Below are 17,944 nucleotides of genomic sequence, written 5' to 3'. Positions count from 1 at the left end.
TATTTGTGGGAGAGAGAGAGCGAGAGGAGGAATGAGGATGGGGGGAAACAGTGAGAGGGGTCGGGGGGGGGGTTGCGTGGCGACGTCCAGGGTATCCAGGCGTCTAGGGAAAGGGGCAGGCAGGCAGGAGGTGGCGCAGCGCGTGCGTGCGCGCAGCCACCACACGCCCCTGGCCTCCTGGCGAGAGGTTGGGGGTGAGTGGCGCTGCCAGTCGGCTGGGCCGACCTGTTGGGCCGCTAGGCTGCACACTGTGCCGCGCTGCACAGGTGAGTTTCCTCTCTCTCTCTCTCTACTTTTTCTAATTCTGTTTCTGTTTTCTATTTATTTTCCTTTGTTTTGATTTAGTTTAAAAACTAAACCATTTTTAAAACTCCTGAAAAAAATTGTGGGCACTGTCGAAATTATTCCCAACAATCCTCAACTAGTTTCAGAATTATTAGAGCATTTAAAATATTTATAGGATTTAAATGCCCCAATTCAAATACAATATGAGTTAATTCAAAAATCCAGAAATGACCTAGAAATATGTTCATCACTTTTGGCAGAGGTTTTTACCTTTATCAAAAATGATGAACATTTCCAAAGGGCATTTTGGGTTCATTGAAAATATTTCATTTTGATCCAAGTTGGATTTCATTTGGTGCTAGGGTTTGAATATCCCCATTTCAAGATTAATTGAAATTGATAATGATGCATGTATGCAATGCCACTAATTACAAGCAAAATTCTAGGGCTGTGACAAAAAATTACAATGGGGGAGCAATAAACCAGGACGGAGGTAGTACGTCAATCACAGACGGTTCCCAAAATTGGAACCATGTGCAATGACTTTCATTTTGTGTGCTGCGTCAATCACACACGGTTCGCTCTAGCAAACCGTCGCCCCCAAAATTCTTTGGGGGACAGAAAACCCTCACCACCCAATTCAAAAAAGAAAAAAGGAAACCGTCACCATCCCCACGTCACAAAAACCCTCACCCCGCCCGCCACCCCCTCGGCCCCTCCGGTACATTCCCCATTCACACCCGCACCATGGCACCACCTATCGTGGCAGTAAACACTTTGCTCGACGCCTGCCGTTGCTGCCAGGCTGCCGGCAAAGCCCACCGCATTTCACCACTTCCGCTTGCCGCCTATCGCCATCGACTTTCTCGATGTTGCTCCCGGTCGACCCAGCTCCACTCAGTTGGGGAATCAGCCGTACTAAGGGTTCTTTCTCATGGACGACAAGGTAACTAATTTAACAAGATATTATCTCATCTCTTATCCCAGTTCATCTGCCTCCTTTAATGACCCAGCGGAAATCACCGTGAATTCATTTTTATTCGAGCTGATATGAGGGTTTTCTTTCATTCATATAATGTACAATGCGCCGACACTTCAGGACTTTGCGACCTCCGCCAGAGATTCCATCTCACCGTACCCGATAACTTGAGGACGCACGCGGTATGTTCAATCTTACCCTAAATCGGTTGGCATGGCCTACTTTCCTGAACATATTCTAAATATTGCTACATTTGGATAAAAGGTGCCACATGCACCATATACGTCAAAGGGGATTCCCCCCCTCTTCTTTCTATATTAGGCAAATTAATGATGTATTATTCTTTCGATTACTCTCATGTTCCATGACATCATGTTTACCCTATCTGTTTAATTATAGATTTTTGTCTTTCGATTTCAACTGCTGTATAGTTCTTTCAATTTGGGCCCATATTTGCATGTTACCATATTTTTTAGCAATCCTACCATTTTCTGCAGAACATCCCCTACTATGCAACAGATTATGTAGTGCACAATTTTTCCCTTTACATAAATGAAGGCTCCATGGATGTCATACTGCACACAAACCATGGATTTACAATCGTTGCTATTGTAAGACTTGATGAAGGTGGTGACTCCTATTTTGGCACTAGCTTTTGGAAAGAAATTGCAAAGTTTTATGTACTGAAATCAGGCACTAAAATTGCACTGCACATAAAATGGCCTGGTCATGAGATATATGCTAGATTCCCTGACAAAATCATCCCTCCACACTTTGTTCGAAGTAAGTTTTCTTTTCAACTATCTGCATGTTTACTTACCCAGCAATATCAAATGAATTGTGTAGTATTTAAGCAACCAATTGTTATACCCTTTTCTTACTATCTTCCCACCTAATAACTTCTAGTTACCAATACACTTTTCTATTGCCCTGTTTTAACTAAATATTCCCTGTACTCCCATTTCTACCAGAAAGCACCGCTGACAAGGAGACTCCGAAGGTGGAGAATGGGGCTGCCAACAAGCAGAGGCGGGGCAAGCTAGAACCGCAAGCGACTCTAGCAGGCCTAGACTTCATCAGTAGCCTCCCCGATGATAAGTTGAGAGTCATCATCTCCCTCCTCCCGATCAAATATGGGGTGTGGACAACCCTCCTTTCCCGGCGGTGGCGCCCCCTATGGAACTCCAGCCCTCTCAACCTCATCGACACCCACGAGCTCTGCCATGGCTATCGCAAAAGCTTGGATGCATTTTCCAAGATCCTCGGCGGTCACCTTGGCCCAACCAAAGGCCTTTGAATGGGAAAGTTCCGTTCCAACGGCAAGGACCGAGCCAAGCTTGACGACTGGTTCTGATCCCCCACCCTAGATCAGCTCGAGGAGCTCACTTTCGATGATGGGCATCTGCGGTTGCTGCCAACGTCCGCACTCCGCCTCGCGCCCATGCTGCACGTCGCCAAGTTCAGGAACTGCCATTTCCCGCCCCTTAATGATGCGCCCTCTCTTATTCTACCACGACTGAAGCACCTCGAGCTCGTCGTCGTCTGTCTCTCAAAGGGTGACATGGAGCGCTTTCTCCGTGCCTGTACTGCACTCGAGTACCTCCGTCTTCAGGCGATCAATGGGTTGAGTACCTTCCACATCACCTCCATGACTCTCCGAACTATTTATGTGTGTTGCTGGTGTGGCAGGAAGACATCACAATATGTGTACCACGGTATGGTCATTGAGGACACACCTACACTTGAGATATTACTTGTAGTTGATCAAGAAGGTCCAACAAGAATGAATGTCATTTCTGCGCCGAAATTGACAGTGGTGGGCTACTCGTCTGACAAATACTCCGAACTTGTTATTGGATCCACACACGTTCAGGTACAACAGCCGCCTTCTACCTATCCTTCTACAAATTAACATTATTTTTAATTTTGAAGATGTTTGTTTGTCAGTCATTCAGAAAATGATTTCGACAAGCTTGATCCCGAAACTGCGCACAGTGAAGGTCTTGGCACTAGAATCTATCGACCCTGACCTGGAGCAAGTTGTCAGTTTCCTGAGATGCTTTCCGTGCCTGGAGAAGCTATATATCGAGGTCATGTTCCTTTCCTGTTAAATGTTAACCATAAGGGAGTTCAATTTGTGACACCTTTTTCCAAGTTTACAATGATAATGTACTACGATTTCTGAAGGTTGCTTTGGAGGATTTCAGTACATACATGCCCCCCCCCCCATATTGGTTGCTTGATCCATATGGTTACAATCAATAAGCATTTCTCCTTTGGATTCATCTGTACTAGTTTTCTTAGGGAACTTTTCATCCACTCCAACCTCTTGTGAAGAAGGCTACATTTTTCTAGAATGTAATCAACTGCCAATCATGTCAGATCGAAGATGGCATGTTAGTGCATTTACAAATCCTGCAAACCAAATAGGCCTGTCGTAATGTTCAAAACTGCATGTAGGCACTAACACGTTCTCTTCTTTTGCAGATAAGATTAGGCCCAGTGGTGGATAATGTGATACAATATAAAAATCATGTCGAATGCCTAGATCTGCATCTCTGAGAAATTACTTTGAAGAACTACCGAGGGACATTACCGGAGATTATATTCGCCAGGTTCTTTGTTCTCAGAGCAAGGGTGCTAAAGGAAATGAGGTTTGCCCTACATTTATTTCACAAAAATGATCGGTTTGTTGATTAGCGCCGGCGCCTGCGGCAGAATGGAGTAGGCTCCAAAAATGTTGAATTTCATTTTGGAACTTCATATGACAGAGTAATCGGAAGTCATTGTGTCAAGCTCATACATGACTTCTCAGTGGATGACCCCTTTGCAGAAATTGTGAGCTTTCGAAACCAGACTTAGAAGCGGTTGATATTAGTTTGAACCTCTCTGATATCCATGTTCAGCAGATCAGCGCGAGCGTTTGCAGCCGATGAGCTGAATTCCATTTCTAATATCAGTTTGAACATTGTAATATTCGAATTTGAGCCATATAACTCTGGAATTTGAACCTTGTAACATTTCGAGGTTTTGTGGTACAATCGTTGAAATGGCATCATATGAGACTCGTATATTGCTAGCACTATTTTGACCTTAATATGCAATGGTCTTAGATTTTATTAACCATTATCGAATCAGTTTACCTTGTTGATCTCACAGCACACAATCTGTATAGCTAACTCTACTGCGATCTTCGACATTATTGCACACAGTTGGTTTCTTCCACCGTGTGCACTGTAGAGCGCATAATTAATTATCGCACTCGAGTGTCCATCACAACCTTTGTGTAACTTTGACCTCATCACCCAAGGGTAAACCTATGACAAAGTCATTCCACACACTTTGTTTTTACAAAGCTTTTGGCCAATAAACGCCCATGATTTATCCCTCTTCTACCCGACACGTGGCCAAACTAGCCGGGTGGGAAGCTTGCGCGGTAAACAGTGCGGTAGTGTGGGAACATGCTCACCGATGATACATTTGGCGCCTCTTCGAGCCCACACGTGCAGTGCGTTGTTGTGAAGCGTGCACTGGAATCCTCCGCTATGAACACCATGATAAGACGTGACGATTACAGGCCGACCAGCCCCCATTTATTACAGCGGCCATTTAACCTACTCTTGTGTCTCTTCAACCTTTTGATCGCGCCCACCATTGCAAGAAGCACACCCGCCACGAGAAATTCTTAGAGGGTATCCTGTGCGGCTCCAATGGCGCTCCGAGCGGCTGCCGATGAAGAGCAGCAATTCACCATGCGTGCCGTGGTGGACACTCATAGAAGGTTCATGGACCTCTCGGTGGTGTACACCAACGACCCGGTATGGGTGGAGCACTCCATCCACATCATGGAGCTATTGGTTGCCACGGAGAAGTACAAGGTGGTCGGGGTCGACCTCAAGTACACCCACGCTCGTGCTGGGTCTCGTCCCAAGGTCGCCATCGCCCAGTTGTGCATGCACCACCACGTCCTTGTCTACTACTACTACCTGGCCACAAGGCCTTGCAAGCATTTCTCCAGGTTTGTCAACAGCCCCCACTACATGTTCGCTATGGTGGACATCACCAATGATGTAAAGACGCTTGAGAATTCGGGCATCGCCTGCCAGAATCTTGTCGACATCCAGGGCCAATACAAGATCTAGGGCAGCAAGGAGCATGAGAAGGACTCACTGGTTCACCTCGCTGAGGCCATCATCGATCCCTACTACAGAGACATGAAGGATCTGTGCAACAAGGACAAGCGTGCCTGGCACTCGGCCTGGATGGAGAAACTCGACAAAGCTCACGCCGTGTACACAGCCCAGGAGGCGTGCACGAGCTACTACATGTATAGGCGGATCGTTGACATGAGGAAGTGCCTGCTTCCCCAAAACAGCCAGGGATCCAACTGGAAGCAGAGCAATGGCAAGCGTTGTTGCAACAATAAGTAGATGATTAGATCTTCGTTTCTCCTACTTTAGTATGCATGTAATTACTTTCTTTGGTGTGTGGAAATGTTATGTGTGTAGTCACTTGTGTAATTGTATGCTTAATTTGGTTATGCAATGCTGTCTTTTTAAGTATATATGTTGATGCTCTGTAGACAGAGCGTAGACTTTGTGTGGACAAAGAAAATCACATCACACACGGACTAAACAATGGAACCCGTTGGTGATGTTTTCATCACTCACTCACAATTGTATACCAGCAATCATTTGCTCACAACACACATGGCTTGTTAGCAGTAATCATTTGTGTTGTTATCGGCCTTTTAGCTAGGCATTGATAATTTTAATGATGCTCTCAAAGGACAAGAATTGAAGCACAAAGAGAGCATCATATAGCACATGAAAATCACATTCAAGTCTAACATACTTCCTATGCACATGCATTTTATAGGCAAACAAATTATCAGGACAAGCAATATCTAGTATATGCAAGGAGGAAAAAATAAACGAAAGCAATCTCAACATGAGAAGAGGTAATTTAGTAACATGAAGATTTCTACAACCATATTTTCCTCTCTCATAATAATTGTATGTGGGATCATATTGAAATTCAACAATATAACTATCACATAAAATATTCTCTTCATGATCCACATGCGTGCAAAGTTGACACCCTTCCAAAATAGTGGGATTAACATCAACTAAAGTCATGACCTCTTCAAACCCACTTTTATCAAAAAAAAGTCATAAGATTGAACACTCTCCAAATATGTGGGTTTATTTTTAGCTAAAGTTGACACTCTTCCAAATCCATTTTCAATATTATCGCAAACATATTCATCATGAGGCTTAACTAAAGTTTCAAGATCATAAGAAGCATTATCATCCCAATCATGATCATTGCAATAAGTAGTGGACATAGCAAAATTAGCATCCCCAAGCCTGGGGTTTTGCATATTCTTAGCACAATTGACATTAATAGAATTTATAATAACATCATTGCAATCATGTTTTTCATTCAAGGAGCTATCGTGAATCACTTTATAAATCTCTTCTTTTAGCACTTCATCAGAATTTTCAGATTCACGAGTTTCAAGCAAAACTTCATAAAGATAATCTAGTGCACTCAAGTCACTAGCAATTGGTTCATAATAGTTGGATCTTTTCAAAAGATTAGCAAGTGGATGAGGATCCATAAGGTTTTTGTTTTCTAATTTTCAATAAACATACAATTATGCCAAGTGAACAAGCAAACAAACGAAGTAAGACATAAAGGCAAACAAAAAGAAGGCAAATAAAAAGGCAAATATTTTTGTGTTTTTCTGATAATGTTTTAGAAGTGGGGGAGATGAAAATGAGAGGCAAATGAAAAATAATGTAAATGCAAGAGATGAGAGTTTATGATGGGTACTTGGTAGGGCTTGATGTAGATCCTCCCCGGCAACGACGCCAAAAATTCTTCCTGCTACTTCTTGAGCTTGCATTTGTTTTTCCCTTGAAGAGGAAAGGGTGATGCAACAAAGTAGAGATAAGTATTTCCCTCAATTAAGAACCAAGGTATCAATCCAGTAGGAGGAACACATAAGTCACCAATGATTGCACCTACACAAACAAAAAAAATACTTGCACCCAACACGATAAATGGGTTGTCAATCCCTTCATGGTTACTTGCAAGGATAAGATCTAACAGAGATAGGTATCAAAGATAAATAAGAGTGCAAAATAAAGTAAAGATAAATTAATTGCAGCAATATATTTTTGGGTTTTTTTATTTTGTAGCTCTAAAAATAATATGATAAAAATAGACCCGGGGGCCATAGTTTTCACTAGAGGCTTCTCTTTTGAAAGAACGCAAACGGTGGGTAAACAATTATTGTTGAGCAATTGATAGAAAAGCACAGAGTTATGACTATATATATAAGGCAATGATCATGAATATAGGCATCACACCCGTGACAAGTAGACCATCTCCTGCCCGCATCTACCACTATTACTCCACACATCGACCGCTATCCAACATGCATCTAGTGTATTAAGTTAACAAGAACGGAGTAACGCCTTAAGCAAGATGACATGATGTAGAGGGATAGATCCAATTAGTATGAATAAACCCCATCTTTTTTACTCTTAATGGCAACAATACAAATACATGTAATGTCCCCTTCTGCCATTCGGAATAAGCATTGCAAGATTGAACCCATTACAAAGCACCTATCCCATGGCAAGAAAAATCAATCTAGTTGGCCAAACCAAATCAATAGATCGGAGAGAAATACAAAGCCATCTTAATCATGCATAAAAGAGTTCTGAGAAGACTCAAGTAATATTCATAGATAATCTGATCATAAATCCACAATTCATCGGATCTCAACAAACGCACCGCAAAAGAAGATTACATCGAATAGATCTCCAAGAACATCGAGGAGAACATTGTATTGAATATCAAAGAGAGAGAATAAGCCATCCAGCTTCTGGCTATGGAACCGTAGGTCTGTGGTAAACTACTCACACATCATCGGAAGGGCACCTAGGTTGATGTAGAAACCCTCCATGATCGAATCCCCCTCCGGCAGAGTACCAGAAAAGGCCCCAAGATGGGATCTCACGAGGACAGAAGCTTGCGGCGGCGGAAACATATTTTTTGGTGTGCCCTCTAGTATACATGGAATATTTGGGTATTTATAGAGCAAAGATTAGGGTTAGAGGAGCGCGCCCTCCGAGCTTGTCGCCAACTGGTGGCCCCTCTAACCTCCTCCCAAAGGTTCCTGGGTGTCTTCTGGTCCAAGAAAAATCGTCAAAAAGTTTCATTTCGGTTGGAGTCCGTTTGGTATTGATTTTCTGTAAAAGATAAAAAGAAGGACAAAAACAGTAGCTGGCACTAGGCACCTGGTTGATAGGTTAGTCACAAAAAATGATATAAAATAGCATAATAATGCATATAAAACATCCAAGATGGATAATATAATATCATGAAACAATAAAAATTTTATAGATACGTTGGAGACGTATCATGCGGTCATAGGCACGAGAGGAGTGATATGATATGGCGTCGTCCACGACAGCCATGATGCCCGTACCACCGTGCTCCCCCGCATGCTGATCTGGAGAAAATCGCCACTCCTAGGTGAATTGTCTTAGAGCGACGAGTTGTTGAACCACGTGCTAGCTTGGAGCTTCCGCCTTCGCGAGATGGCCTGTAGTGGCCTGGAGCGTCAAGGGAGGTGGAGTAGAGAGATGCCTAGCTCGTATCCGGTTGGCTCGATGGGCCACCCAGATGTCTTTTAAGTCAGAGAAATCCTCTTCCTGCTCGTTGGATGGCATGGAGATTGTGGAGAAAGTGGTGCAAGGATGAGATGGGAGCGGAGGTGTGGTGCAATTTTTCCCTGCATCTGCAATCATTTAAATTGCAAGCGGGCGCCTAAAGGCAACCAACGTTGTGCTTAATGAAGGGCGGCTCGTGAACAGATGAGTGACTGAAGTAGGTTTCTCGGCACACACACATATTTAATGGAGGAAGGCGGGCATTTTGTGGCCGTTTGAATGCGATGAGGAGGCGTGTTCAGCAGGGCGTGCAACGGGTGACGCTCTCTCGGCCAGCCCACCGCTTTAATGCTGGCAGTGAGAGGCCGCGTCCATTGTGCGCTAGCATCTATGCGGATAGGCTGCTGTAGAGCAACATGAATGCGGTCTGCTAGCATCGGGCAGGACTGCACACGGGAACGGGTTGGGGGTTGATGGTGGGCTAGGGCAGTTAGGAGCGGACATGGCAGCGATATAGACACCCGCTACACCCCCTAGTTTGTCTCTGGTTGTAGGATCAAAAGTATGTCTAGAGGGGGGGGGTGATTAGACTACTTGACCAAATAAAAATCTAACCTCTTCCCAATTTTAGTTGTGGGGCAGATTTTAGCAATTAACACAAGTCAAGCAATCAACCTGCAGTTCTAAGAGTGTAGCAGCGGAAAGTAGAACATTGCATATGAAGGTAAAGGGAAGGGATTGGAGAGTGCAAATGCAATGAAGACATGGAGATTTTTGGTGTGGTGCCTATAGGTGGTGTTATCGTACGTCCACGTTGATGGAGACTTCAACCCACGAAGGGTAATGGTTGCGCGAGTCCACAGACGGCTCCATCCATGAAGGGTCATGAAGAAGCAACCTTGTCTATCCCACCATGGCCATCGCCCATGAATGACTTGCCTCACTTGGGTAGATCTTCATGAAGTAGGCGATCTCCTTGCCCTTACAAACTTCTTGGTTCAACTCCACAACTTGACGGAGGCTCCCAAGCGACACCTAACCAATCTAGGAGACACCACTCTCCAAAAGGTAATAGATGTTGTGTTGATGATGAACTCCTTGCTCTTGTGCTTCAAATGATAGTCTCCCCAACACTCAACTCTCTCTCACAGATTTGGATATGGTGGAAAGATGATTTGAGTGGAAAGCAACTCGGGGAAGGCTGGAAATCAAGTCTTGTGGTAGGATTGGAATATCTTGATCTCAACACATGAGTAGGTGGTTCTCTCTCAGAATATGTAATATGTATGCTGGAAGTGTAGGCACGTTCTTATGGCTCTCTGACTAATGGAGAAGGGGGTGGAGGGGTATATATAGCCTCCACACAAAATCCAACCGTTACACACATTTGACCCAACTCGGTGAGACCGAATAGATGAACTCGGTGAGACCGATTAGTTCAAAATGTGAACATTGGGAATCTTGGTGGGACCGACTGGAACAACTCGGTGGGACCGATGTGCTAGGGCTTAGGGAAAACATCAACTCAGTGGCACCTATTGCATCAACTCGGTGAGACCGAAGTGAAGCAATAAGGCAACAAAGAGAAGGTCAAGCCGACTCGGTGATACCGATTGTATAACTCGGTGAGACCGAAATAAATGGAACAAGTCACAGAGTGTTGGCAAGGCCATCTTAGTGAGACCGAGACCAGTATCGGTGAGACGAAATTGGTAGGGTTTCTGGCAGTGGCTATGTCATATGAACTAGGTGGCGCTGGATAGAAATAATCGGTGGGGCCGAGTTGGAGTTTAGTCTTTTAACATATTTGGATGGATAAAGTAGTTGAGGGTATTTGGAGCAATATCACTAAGCATTTGAGCAAGCAAGCCATTAAGAAACACCTCATCCCCTTTTAATAGTATTATCTTTTCTATGGACTCAATGTGATCTTGGATCACTAAAATAGAAATGAAGAGTCTTTGAGCTATTGCCAATATGTGTCCTTAGCATTTTGAGGGGCCCACATTTCTAGTCCATGCCATGCCATTCATTGAACTTCCTGAAATATTAATCTTGAGTGGATATTAGTTGAATGAGCTATATGTTGTTATGAATTACCAAAACCACCCAGGGATTAGTTGCACTTCCAATCTCCCCCTTTTTGGTAATTGATGACAACATATAGATCAAAGCTTCAACAAATGATAAAATGAATGAAGTACATCGTCGATTTTAGAAGTATGTGATAAGCAAGAGCTCCCCTAAATTTTTGCTTTATCTAAAATTTGCATTTGAATGCAAATGCACAACCAATTAGGATTATGGGTCACTCTTCCATGTTACATACATCTTGGTGGAGCGCACAAAAGGATAAGAGTGAATAGCATGCACTCATCACCAAGGATAAAAGTGATTGATCATTCACAACCATTCATAGAGATAGATATGCAAGCACACATTAAGCATAGCATGATCAAACACATGATCATACAAGGTATCTCATGAGCATAACACAAATGTAGAAATAAGTAGCAACAACCAAGCAAAGTAGCAAGGCAAATGAAAAACTAACAAAAGCAAAAGACTCTCTCTCCCTCTCTCAAAGCCTATGATCTATACACTTTCTCCCCCTTTGGCAACAAGTTACCAAAAAGTTTGAAAATGTATAGTGCTATATGACACTCTAGGCATGATCTACGGAAGCTCCTAAAGGGGTCTTCTGGCTTGTAGCTCCGGTGTGCGTAGACGGTGTTGAGAGGAGTCCATATGCAAATGCTTCAGCTGATGTCTGTGGAGCTGGTGGAGTTGACACCAGAGGGAAACTATGGTTGTGGCGGCAGGAGCAGAATGAGCAAGTCTCAACTCTGCAACTGGCTCAGTAGAAGACCTCTGTCAGTAGCTTCAGACATCTCTACAAACTGACCTTGTGAATAGATGGATATGGGTAGAGTGGATGAACATCACAAAATACAAGTAGTTTTTGCAAACAATGAGTAAAAATCTTAATTTTAGTTTTTAGCAGAAAGCATTTCAGAGCTACCGATATGATAATCTCGGTGACACCGAAGCACTTGAGAGAGTCTAAACATGTAGTATCAATCAGACCGAGATGCATTTCGATGACTCCAAGATGCTAGGGTTACACTGAAAAATTGCTTTCGGTCTTACTGCTCAGTACATTTCGGTCAGATCGAGTTGTACTTAGTGCAATGGCCAGGGCCAATCGGCAAGACCGAAAACTTCATTTTGGTAGGTCCAGGATGAGCTCGGCGAAAACCTAACCCTAAGATTTTGCATCAAAGCTAGTCTAAAGGGACATTTGGGTGGATAGGAAGCTTTCAATAGTGGCAAGAATACAAGAAAAAACTTTGTGCATTGAATCAGATAAAGGAATTTGCACAAAGGGTTCAGACCATACCCTAACTCGGTGATGGCTTGCTATGGCGGCAACGGCGGAGGGGATTTTCGTTGACGGCGGCAGAGACCTGCGACGACGGCGCACATGTGGAGACGGCGACGATTTGGAGACCAAGGGGAGACAACAATGGGGGCGTGGGCTCGAGTGTTTGAAGAAATTTCCAAACGATGGGCCGCGGTATATATATACCCATACGCTGTCAGTGGTGCCGAGTGGAACGTCTCGGTGGCACCGAGATGCAAAACTACTTGTAGTTGCTGCAACTCGGTGGGACCAAATCGTTCTAATCGGTGGTACCAAGGTGAAAACCTCGATCAATCTAAATATTTCGGTCCAGTCAAAAAAATCAAAAGATTTCGGTGGGACCGAATATGAGTGTGTTGGTCTGACCGAAATTCACAAGAAGATTTTGGAAGTCAGCCCTTGACGGATCAGTGACTCCGAGTGCTCCTCACCCGGAGGGTCAGAAAAAGACTTGTTCAAATTTGTGATGTAGCATGAATAGAATTTGAGAAGAGAAAAAGCATAGATATCTAGATAATGTCCTTAGGGATTCTTGTCCATCCATTTGGCCAATAAAAACCAAACAATCAAAGCTATAAATGGATGTCCTTTGTCATATCACGGGTTCCGGCAAAACCCTTAAGGCTCGAACACTAGGGTGCGCGCGAAGATCTCCCCCTACCGATCCACGCCCTAGCTCGGCTAAGATCTTACGAACTAACTTGACGAACTCGCAGCACAAAGGACACAAGATTTATACTGGTTCAGGCCACCGTTGTGGTGTAATACCCTACTCCACTGTGCTGGTGCTGGATTGCCTCTTGGGCTGAGGATGAACAGTACAAAGGGAAGAACAACCTCCTGAGGTCGAGGTGTTCTTGTGCTTGGCAAACTTGTGTGTGCTCTGGTCTTTCCCTCTCTATGCGTCTACGGTTCGGTCTCCTCTAGCTATGCTGGTGGCTAGTCCTATTTATAGAGGCCCTGGTCCTCTCCCCAAATATTGAGCGGGAAGGGAGCCAACAACGGCCAATTTGAAAGGGGACATGCCAGTGTAAAAACCGGCGGATCTCGGGTAGGGGGTCCCGAACTGTGCGTGTAAGGCGGATGGTAACAGGAGGCGGGGGACACGATGTTTACCCAGGTTCGGGCCCTCTCAATGGAGGTAATACCCTACGTCCTGCTTGATTGATCTTGATGATATGAGTATTACAAGAGTTGATCTACCACGAGATCGTAGAGGCTAAACCCTAGAAGCTAGCCTATGGTATGATTGTATGTTGTCCTATGGACTAAGCCCTTCGGTTTATATAGACACCGGAGGGGGCTAGGGTTACACAGAGTCGGTTACAAGGGAGGAGATCTACATATCCGTATTGCCAAGCTTGCCTTCCACGCCAAGGAAAGTCCCATCCGGACACGGGACGAAGTTTTCAATCTTGTATCTTCATAGTCCAACAGTCCAGCAAAAGGATATAGTCCGGCTGTTCGGAGACCCCCTAATCCAGGACTCCCTCAGTAGCGCCTGAACCAGGCTTCAATGATGATGATTCCGACGCACAGATTTGTCTTCGGCATTGCAAGGCGGGTTCTTCTTCCGAATACTCCATAGAAGATTTTGAACACAAGAATAGTGTCCGGCTCTGCAAAATAAGTTCCACATACCACCGTAGAGAGAATACTATTTCCACAAATCTAATCTGCTGACACGTTTAGCAACATGACATCATGCCATGGACCGGTCTTTATTCGAACCGTTTTTCTCAGCCAGCACTGCACATATCGCGAGGTGGTTTTCTTGACACGTCTTGTCAATGCAGAGATCGTGTCCCCCTTATTACAAGATTCTCATCAATACGGACGTGGGTAACCCAATCGTGCCCATTGGTATGACTCCTCGATTTTAGGTAAGTCCCAAACGGCCACGGGGAGGACGCTTGATATTCACCCTCTTTATAAAGAGGTCAAGTCCTGTCCTTTTTTCCCTCTCATACTCAATCGAATCCTTGCCCCGCCTCGAGTTCCAACACCCAAGGCTCAGGTCAGGCGCTTCGGACCTTCAACCATGTCCGGATCCAACCTTCAAGGTCGGTGGATGCCTTCCTCTGTCACAGAGGAAGACATCAAGAAGCTGAGAGAGGCTAGGTATCTGACCCTCGAAATCTCGCACAGGCTGCCTGCTCGAGGCCAGGTCATTCCCACTCCCGAACCCGGCGAGAGCGTTGTATTGATCTCTCACTTCCTCCGACGGCTAGGCCTAGCTCTGGATCCCTTTGTTAGGGGGCTCATGTTCTATTATGGGCTGGATTTCCATGACCTGGCCCCGGATTCCCTCCTTCACATCTCGTCGTTCATCGTCGTGTGTGAGGCCTTCCTCCGCATTACCCCGCACTTCGGCCTGTGGCTCAAGACTTTCAATGTGAAGCCGGAGATGGTCGAGGGGCGACACACAGAGTGCGGAGGTGCTATAATAAGCAAAAGTGCTGATGTTCCGTGGCCAGAGGGTTCCTTCCCAGAGGTGTCCGGTTTATGGCAATGGGAGTGGTTTTATATCACAGCTCCTCGAAGTGCCAAGTGGGTAGCCGCCCCTGCCTTTCGCTCGGGCCCCCACTACAACTGACATCATGGATCAACAAGGGGCTGAACTGGGGGCCAGTAAATGATGTGCCAATATTGCAGAGTCACACCCGAGATCTCCTTGAGAGAGATATCAGCCTGGTCACGGTAATGCAAGTCATGCTAGTTCGTCGAGTCCCGCCTTGCAAACGTCGACCCCTCCGTATGTGGGAGTTCAACCCAGAAGGACCGCGAACTATTCAGCACTTCCTCGGCATGACGCTCGAAGAGATGTACAAATTGTTCTCCGGACCACAAATAAAGTGTCCGGACACCACCAAGGATGCGGGTCTGAGCTGTAATCGCCCAGATACCCAAGTAAGTAATCCCGTGGATGAACACGCTGTCTTTTAATTTATCATAACATCATTCTAAAAAGTCTCTCTTTGACCAGGACTGGGTAACAAAGGCGAAGATGATCAGGTGTTCGGCCCCCTTCCCGAAGGCTTGGCCAATCTATTACTAGCCAGAATGCTCGAGCCGGCGCCTTATCAGGCGCCCTCAGGGGAAGATAAAGGGGGAAATAAAGAGGCTGAAAGCAGGCCTCACTCATTATACATCCAAACCAGGGGAATTAGCGCCTCTGCAAAGGAGGATAGCCAGGGAGAGGAATCTGAAGTTCCCTCTACCCAAGGAAGGAAGAGGACCATCTCTGAAGACCCGGAAACAAATATTTCCAAACGGGGGAAGAAATCTTCACCAGAGGGTCCTTCCCCGGAGGGTACTCTTGCCACACAGCGCCCGCAAGGGGATCAGCCCTCTACCAAGCTATAAGTACACAAAAAGTACTTAATAGTAAGAAAATATCCTACATTACTTCTGAAGACAATAACCGAAGCATATATATTGTAGTTCGGATCGTAGCCCTTCTCGATAGAGTTTGTCTTCAGGGGATCTTCTTCCGGAGATGATGGAGAGCGAAACACCTCCCCCTGCCAGCCCGCCTTATGGGGCGGGCGACCCCGAAGTGTCGTCACGGAGGGTTTCTCCTGATCCGCCAAGGCCAGAGGGTAATCCTTTAGCCATCCTATATAAAGTCCTCAGTATTCGACTCCTAAAGAAAGCAAAATGGCCATTGAGTTGAAAGATGCTTCCGACCATTACCAGCTTCTTGAAAAAGAAAGCCGGGCGAAGGCGACGGACCTGGAGAAGGCCATGGTTGTCGGGGGTTGGGTGTGACATATGCCAAAGGATGGCTTATCATGGTGGGGGCGAGTAGAACGTCGCCGGTGCCTGGAAACGGGATAAGGCGAAGGCACGCACACCGGTGAATCTTACCCAACTTCGGGGCTCTCCGGGGAGATAATACCCCTACTGCTGCTCTGCGGGGTCTCCGCATGATCACTATGGCAAAGTGTTTATACGGTTGCTCCTCGAGCTGTTTCCTGGAGGTAGGAGAAGGCAAGGCTAGCTCTCTCCTTCCTATATGATCTGGTCTAGTGCTAATGGATTCCAACCCTTTGCATGGTTGCCCTAGGGGGTTTATATAGGCCTACCCCCAGGGGTACAATGGTAATCCGGCTTGGCGCGGGCCCAGCCGTCAGTCTCTCTGGCCGTCGTCTTATCCGCCGACTCCTGGGGCCCGCCGACTGGCTCAGTATGGAGCCGACAGGCCGCGTCCGTCGCGGGCGGGTCTTGCCAGCTGTAGATTACTGTAGCCGTGCCTCTAATGACGCAAGCTCGGTCATGAGGTCATGGCGACAGCTCCACCGTCTGGCGGGCGACCACTGTGGCCACTACCTGTCGCGTCTGATTAATGGCGCTTGGGGCCCGTGGGAGGGGCCGACCGACTTCTGGTGGCCGACTTCCATCCGGGCCGACTGGTGGCGCTCTCGCCATCTTTCGTATGCCCGCCGACTGGTGGGACCCATCATCCCTAGGTCGTACCGGCAGGCCATCATGGGCACAGGACTCCGCCCTCTGGGGCTGACGTCAGGGCCGACATGGCAAGAGTGTCGCACCGCACGGAGATCTCTGCGGGTATGGCATACTGTAGCCACGCTTGCCCTTGGAAAAGGGGTGGGAGTGGACCTTACTATGCCCACTCCCCGTCTCGTCCCTCTTTATGAGGGCATGGGGGTTGTTGGCGTCGCGGGCCGACTCCCCAAGGCCGGCTTCTCAGGAAGTCGCCAGTCAGGAGTCATCTTATCCTGAAGTCATCCCTGGGACTCGACCGCGAGTGGGCAGTCAGCCGCCTCGCCGCCGACTCTCAGAAGGTGGCTCTTCGTCCTTGGGTCTCGAGGGGCGCAGTCTGCCTCAATGTCTTGAAAGGTTCTGGGCCTGGGTTAGCCTACCCGTGGCCCATTACTCCGACCGTAGTCCCCGAAGCTGGTGAGGCTCCGAGGGCGACATGTCGAGGAGCCTCAACAGTTTCTTCTCTCCGATGGTTGGATCTGGGCCTCGCTAGCCGTCTTCTGTCAAGCCGACTAGTTAGAGTCGGACTTGCTCAAGGCTGACTTGCCCCTAAAAAAGTTTGAACGTCACGGTGGAGTTCAGGCGGCGTGCCTGATAAGCTTCCGGGTTGCTGCCCGTGGTGGACCCGTCGCGAGGCGCCACGTGGCTGAGCAAGTCTGCTCACCAGCGTGCGCGACGGGACAGGCCTACAGGCGGGGCCCGCCACTACCACGCCTCGGCATGCGAACGGATCCGTTTTGGCCGCGCGGACGGTTGGGGTTCCCGCGCGGTTATTACACGTGGTAACTTCGTGTGGTAAATCGTGGCGGTTGTGGGGTCCCGGGCGCAGTTAATCCCACGACCGCCCCCTCGACTTCTCAGCCCACGAGCCTACAAGTAGGCGGGGCGAGGGGGTGGCGAAGCACGCGCGCCCATTCTCCCCACTCCCTTTCGCTCCTTCTTGCTTCTTCCTCTCGCAGCTGCTGCTCCGAACCACGCCGCGCCCGCAGCGATGAGCTCTTCCTCCGCCGCCGCGCCTCCTGCTGTACGCTCCGGAGTGTGGGATGGCTCCGAGGTTGATGA

Source organism: Triticum dicoccoides, chromosome 4A (assembly GCF_002162155.2).
Source record: "Triticum dicoccoides isolate Atlit2015 ecotype Zavitan chromosome 4A, WEW_v2.0, whole genome shotgun sequence".
Taxonomy (NCBI): domain Eukaryota; kingdom Viridiplantae; phylum Streptophyta; class Magnoliopsida; order Poales; family Poaceae; genus Triticum; species Triticum dicoccoides.
The sequence above is the reverse complement of the archived record's forward strand: the minus strand, read 5'-3'. Positions refer to the sequence as shown.